The sequence below is a fragment of the Amblyomma mixtum genome, chromosome 1 (genome assembly GCF_055824585.1).
Source record: "Amblyomma mixtum isolate Tamu chromosome 1, ASM5582458v1, whole genome shotgun sequence".
Taxonomy (NCBI): Eukaryota; Metazoa; Arthropoda; class Arachnida; order Ixodida; family Ixodidae; genus Amblyomma; species Amblyomma mixtum.
Genome location: NC_143012.1, coordinates 156,246,698 through 156,253,336, shown reverse-complemented (window position 1 = coordinate 156,253,336; position 6,639 = coordinate 156,246,698). Strand labels below are relative to the sequence as shown.

The following is a 6,639-nucleotide window of genomic DNA, read 5'->3' as shown; positions in this document are numbered from 1 at the left end:
GTCACTCGAGTTCCTTTCACCGTGTCTTTGTGCTTAGCAACACTAAATATTGTGGAAAGGATATAGTGATCGCTTCCCAGTGGCTGTCCCGTGTTTACCCACTTTGCATCCCTGATACCATTCACAAAGTGAGGTCTGGAGAGGTGTCTATGCTCACGCTGTTGCCTATTCTGGTATGATCTAGCGGGTTGTTCAAGACCGTCCATCGCAGGTCCTGGGCAACCTGCCAAAGCTTATTTCCCTTCGGGCTGGCTCGGATGTAGCCCCACTCCGGATGAGGCGCATTGAAATCTCCCACCACGATGAGTTGAGAGCTAGCCGCTAGCCGTTGCGTCTTTATCAGAAGGTCTGGCAAGCCCACCCCCTTATCTTTTGGAGAAGAGTATACATTAAGAACAAATAGACTCTTATCGTCCTTTCTTTTGGGCAAAATCTCCAGCAGGACGTAGTCCTCCCTGCTACTATCTATGGTATGCTGAATCACTGTGGTGTTGCGATGGACTAGCACGGCCATGAAGACGCTCGATACGCCCCCTCGATCAATCTCTGATGGTGTAAATGTCTTAAACCCGGTAATTTCACCGAGCCGCTAGCCTCCTGCAAAGCTATGTCCGGCTTACTATCCAGATTTTGTATGTGCAACTGCAGGTTCCCCCGCTTGCGACGGAAGCACCTGCAGTTCCACTGCCAAACCTCAATTTGCTGGCGAGAGACCATGGTGAGGCCCTAGGTTCACTAACATCGGCTCTTGGCCGACTACGGGAGGCAATCTAACCTCTAGCATAGCATTTAGCTGTTTAAACATGTCCATTACCTGGTTCTGGAAACCCCGCATGTCATTGGTGAAGGCGTCAAGACGCTCCTCAATGTTGCCTAGTCTAGCTTCGATCCTGTCGACCCGACTTTCCAACCTATCCTGTTTTTCTTCCAGTTTTCCTACTCTCTCCGCAAGGTAAGCATGTCCCTCCTAAGACAAGTGACTTTAACTACTGGCTGCGGCGTGTCCGCCGCCGAAGTTTCTGCTACTCTCTTTGCATGAGCTCCCTCATCTGCCGGAGGTGGCCTTTTGACCGTACCCCGATTCTCCACTTTCTCCACTTCCATAGCTGTGTTATCGTCCACGCGCGAGAGAGAGAAAAACTTTATTATGGCAAGTGTGTTTAGACCCCCCTTGGGTCCCTGGACCACCGCACGGTCCCACTCTACGTCGGAACGTTCATGTGGTGTTTGGACATGACGTCGGCACCCCGCAGCACCGAAGCAAGCTGCGATGGCGGGTCCGGAGACGAGAGCCCGACCTCCCAGTCCTCCCAACTTGATAACGCGGGCTGTCCCTGCGGGGGAGGATCAGCAGGGAAGCCGAAAAGGATGTGGGGGAGAGTGGCGTGAGGGTCGCCGCACAGGGTGCATGCAGGGGAGGTGCCACAGTAGAGAGATAGCAGCTGAGGGGATGAGAGAGAGCGGGTCTGGAGGCGTCTCCAGAGGATCTGTTGGGAATGGGTAAGGGAGGGGTGTGGAGGAGGGTAAGTCCGACGGTCCAAGCGGGGCATTTGCGTGAGCTCTGCAAAGGTGTGCGCCCGTTCTCTCGAGAAACCTGGATCGAGGCCGTCCTGAGCCCGGCAAATCAAACATCGAGCCAAATTATCGGCCGCCTCGTTTCCTGGATTCCCAGAGTGAGCCGGCACCCACTGGAGCTCTACCCTGCGTGGTAAATTTTTGGTGGGGGTGTTCAACAACTCCCAAGCAGGGGCGTGAAGCGTTCGCCTGCGCCGCTTGCTGTGGGGCCTGGGCCAACGGCGTCTGTACCCTTTCTACTCTGCCGGTTTTAAGCGCGCGTTCCATCTCTGCTATCCTAGCTTCCATCTTTTTGATAGTTTCGGCTTGCTGCAGCACCTGCCTTTGTAGCTCCTTCTCTCGAGCAGTCTCATTTTGGGAGCCCGCATTGGGCCAGCTCACCTTTTTCCTCGTGGCACTTGGGCTTCTTCCATGACCGGAACCTTGCCCTCCTCCTTTGCCAGGCTCGGGTCCGGGCAGTGGCGGGAAGGAAGCTGACCGTTCCCTGCTCTTGCTATCGCCTCTCGCACCGCTAGATGACCGCTTCATAGGCCTCGAACGCCGCTCCTCCTTGCCAGTTTGGCTCTTGTCCTCGTTGCTCTGCTGCAGACCCGTCGGCTGCTGACGGGCTAGGCGAAACTTGCAGTTCCGACTTCCCGTGCTGTGCGCCCCATGACACACGATGCAGTCCGGCGTGCAGGTCAGCGACTCTCCCTCCGGTGGTGCAGAATGTTCTTTCCCGCAGCGGCGACACAGATTAGTCTTCGGACGATAGCAAACGTCCGCCCGATGTCCCACTCGTCTGCAGTTATAGCAGGTCTCGACTAACTCTCTATACGGGATCACAGCGTACAGACAGTTCCAATAGATGACTTGCCGGGGAACGCGCTTCCCCCCGAACGCGATCTGAATCGCCTTTGACTTGCCCAAAGGTCTGGCATCCAAAATTTCCATGTCTTCATTGCTCTTCAAGAATCCTGCGCGAACTTCTGCCAGTGGGCATCCGTTGTACGCATTGTAAATTACTCCGCGCACAGAGTTCTCCGGCGCCGCCACGTACGCCGAAACCTCAAGGTCACGACCGCCCAGCTTGAGCATCTTGACATTCGCATATGCCCCACTACGATTCATACACGGCGCGCTCACCGTCATCGTGTTGTTTGGCTCATTGACCCGCACTAGGTCTTCTTCCACCGCAGTCGCGTTCGTCCGCTCCGCTGCCGCTCTCAGGGCACATCCGAGCTCCCTCGGCGTCACTATGCTCAAGTCCCAATTCTTGGGCCGGCACACAACCTTGAAATCCTTGGCTGACATCTTCAGAAACGGTCCCCGTCTCTTCCACACCGGCGCTTTCCCCCGCTTGACTTGGGCTGCTCCGTGCGTCTGGCGTCCGTCGCTGCCCGCCTGTTTCTCGGTACGCCTACTCTCGCAGTGGTCCCCGTACACAATCTTCTTGAAGCGATCTTGCGCCTTCAAAACCCAGGCCCATTCTCCCGCCTCGAATTCTTCGGGCGTTATAGATCCTCCCTCAACGGAGTACTCCATCATCTTTAGCCTCGCAAAGGCCCACAACCACAAGGCACGACCCTGGAGCCCGGCGCCGCAGGCGTCGGCTCGGCCTATAGATTAGGCCTAATTTTGCCGCACCGTGGTCGAGTACAAATCGTGAAAAAAAAACCCTAAAAGGGGGAACACTTGCCAAAATATGGTGTCCACAGGTACAGGGCAACTTCCTGCAGACGATCCCACAAAAAGCAAGACCAAGACAGCGCGTTCCACCGAAAAACGGTCTCAAGGCGGGAGCTCATGCGGAACACGTCCGCACAGCGTCCGCTCGGGTGTCCGTTTCCTAGACAGTTCCAACATTTCATACGTGAATGGCAGAACATGATGGATGGAATTTCAGTAATCTAAATATCAATTATACCCTAATTAACCTTTCTAGTCAGACCACATAAATCAATAAAACCGAGTACGAAATTGGTCGAGTTGGGGAATCGAACCAGGGTCTCCGGAGTGCGAGACGAGCACGCTAGCCACTCCGCCATGCCAGCTCAATGGTTTGGAATGAACAAAGACGCGTCTACTGAATACGGTGTCTTCGTTCACTCTCATCTTTCTACCATCCCTTACGGCGAGGTTCAGGTCTCCACCGACACATGCGTGACAGATACATTTCCTTTCCTCAAAAACCAATTTACCGACGAGCAAGGCGTACAGCCGAATGGGCGATGGCTTTCTGTGGACTCCCTGGCAGCGTTACAAGACGCTGTCGCATTTCACTTTTAGAGGCGAAGCTTAACATCTTAACCACACATCAGTGACACAAGCAGACCGCCATTGGACGCGTCATTCGCTGGCGGGACCTTGAACGTGTAGGATGGCCCGTGTCGCCCTGTCTCCCAACACTAGGCGCGCAAAGGATGCTGAGCGCAAACGCCGTCACAGGGAGGCAGAGCGTGTACGCCAGGGATTGCTCTCCACAAAGCCCTGGAACACGGATTCGTGACAGAATGCTGTACTCAGGCTTTCGCTTGCATCACTTTAGTCGCCAAAGTGTCTCCTAATTTTTTTATAAGCTGACTTTGCGGGTCAGCTCCCTGCCTGCCGCCGCTTCCGGCGAGACTCTGCCTTTCATGAAATTCCATGCCGTTTTACTATCGCTGGCTACGAATGTTGCTTTCGTTCTAACGCGAGCGCTAGGGCAACTTCTTCGGCCGTCTCTATGTTGCGGCTGCGAATAGTGGCTGCCGACGCGGGGGCGCCCAGTCCTGAGGAAACCGCCGCGCCTGACTTCCCACTAGCCGCGTACACGTAGGGGACCTTTTCGGGCTTCATTTTATTGCGAAGCTATACTACTTTCGCTACCACCTCAGCCCGTGCTGTGCCGCGGCCGCGTAGCCACGCTTGACCTTTCGCCTGACCTCGCTCCGTGACGTCGTACCATCTGCGTAAAAACGGGGCCCCATCTCACGCCGTCGCCTTGCGCGGCGCATAGCCACGGCCGCGGCCTGACTGCGCTCTTCTCGTCAAGCCCATGAGATGCCGCCTCCAGCCTATACGCTTCGGCAGGTTGCAAAGAGAAAGCATCAGCGAGCTCAGGAGACAAGAAGAACGAGAAGAACGGCAGCAGAACCACGTAAGCCACAGCCAATTTTTTTCGAAGCGTTTTGTAAGCGCCTTGGCTTTCTTATTCCTCCTTTCCCGGATGTACGTTTCTCGGGAATGGGGGTATTGCTATTTTCTCTCAACATTTATGTCAGTTTTAGGGTGCAGCCCGCGGTCGGTCTGCAAGCCCACCACCTGCAGGATAGCTCTGCCCGTGATGGTACTGCTAAGTCTCTATAGCTGTGCCGTGCGAACTGCCTCTGTGTGTTGTTCTCAGCTATTGTGCAACCCCATAGCGAGGAGTTTCTCCGCAGTGTTGCACATCGGGAGTCCTAGAGCTCTTTTGATGCATCTTCTTTGAAATCGAGAACTGCAGACTAAAAAATTGGCTGAAGGCTTAGCTTGGTTAAGCCTGACTGATTGCGAAAGCAATAACACCTGGCTGCGCTTGGTTCTGCTGGTAGTTTCGTTTCTCGAATTCACGCGTAGCAGACTCGAACTCGCCAACTCTTATTTCTTGTTCTTCACGTCGCTGAGCCACGATGTCACCGTCTCGGATCATCACAATGCTCTGCTCTTTCTTCTTGGCTGTATACTGCAGTCTTCTTTTAGCAAGCCGCTCTTCTTTCTGTTCCGGTGTTTCTTCGGCACGGCGTTTTCTTCTCTTGTGATTATATCGCTCCGGACTACTCATAGATTCTTCTTCGTCATTAAGTAAAATCAATTTATTAATTATTGAAATAATTGATTAATTAAATAAATTTAATTATTTGTCATTTTAGTTAGTTAATTAATGAGCCTCCATCGACGAGACGAGTTGGGCCCCCAGCTCTCCTCTTGTCGTGACGTCACGCGGTCACGTGCTAGCGCGCCGCAGCGGCGCCGGAGCGAAGGATGAACCTCCATCGATGGCAGAAAAGTGCAAGCGGTATTGCTTTCGCAATAAAAGAAAACTGGTGACACCACCGGATAATGAGCTAAGTAATAGAGAAGCGACCGCATGGCGGCGCCAGCGGTTAACCCAGTATTTCGTTAACCCAGTATGGGCCTTTCACGTCCTACCAGGGGAACACGAAAACGATTTTTTAAAACGTAAGGGGAGAGGGGCACCCTCGACCACATAATATGGGAATGCGCCGACTCCCCCGGAGAGAGAGAAAAAATTACCGACGATTACGTTACTTCCTAATGCGAAATTTGAGCGCAGCAAATAAGCTGTTTCACCTTTTCGATAGATTGAGGCAAAGGAATCGAGCAACACATGTATGCGCTATCACAGAATTTTTTTTTTTATTTTTCACACGTATTCCTTTAACAAAGACTCCACTAACAGTTCTTGACAGTCATGAAGGAAGCTTTGTGGTCGGAGAAATAGACTGATATATGTTCGACTTGGTACACCAATGCTTGATTCTCAAAGACGAGATCTACACAAGTGCCTCGCGAGGTTGTCACAGCCGTGGGACGCGTTACGAGCGAGAGGAACGGGATGTTCTCCCGCATAAGTGTTAGGAAATTGCTGTTTGTCTTTATGTCAACATTAAAGTCCCCCACTACTAACATCGGTGTGGATCGATGGACGGTTAATGCGAGTTGCAGGAAGTGCACGACGTCTTTCGTGAGTGCGGTAGGGGCGAAGTAGGCAGCTACTACCAGCAAGCCGTTGGGCAACTTTGCGGCGCACAGTTCGCCAACTTCATGTGACGTGCCAAACATTTCGACTGGTATTGCAGAGAGACCTGTGCGCAAGTAGATAGCGACTCCCGCCGCTCTGTTGTGGCCTCTGCGAGCACCACAGCAGTATAGGAAATCTATGATTTCGAGAGGCTCTTCGGGATCCATCCAGGTTTCAGCAAAGCAAAGTACAGAGGAATGGCGCAGAATGTGATCGTGGTGTACGTCCTTGGCATGTGCGGCAAGGGAGCGTACGTTAAGAATGTGGTTGTGAATGATAAATCAAGTGCTGCCAGCGAATGA

The 6,639-nt window shown here is 53.1% G+C and overlaps 1 pseudogene; it reads right to left on the bottom strand.

Annotated features, from left to right (window-relative positions):
* Positions 1-694: 694 nt before the first annotated feature.
* Positions 695-3,102, bottom strand: LOC149369462 (uncharacterized; annotated as a pseudogene).
* Positions 3,103-6,639: the final 3,537 nt, after the last annotated feature.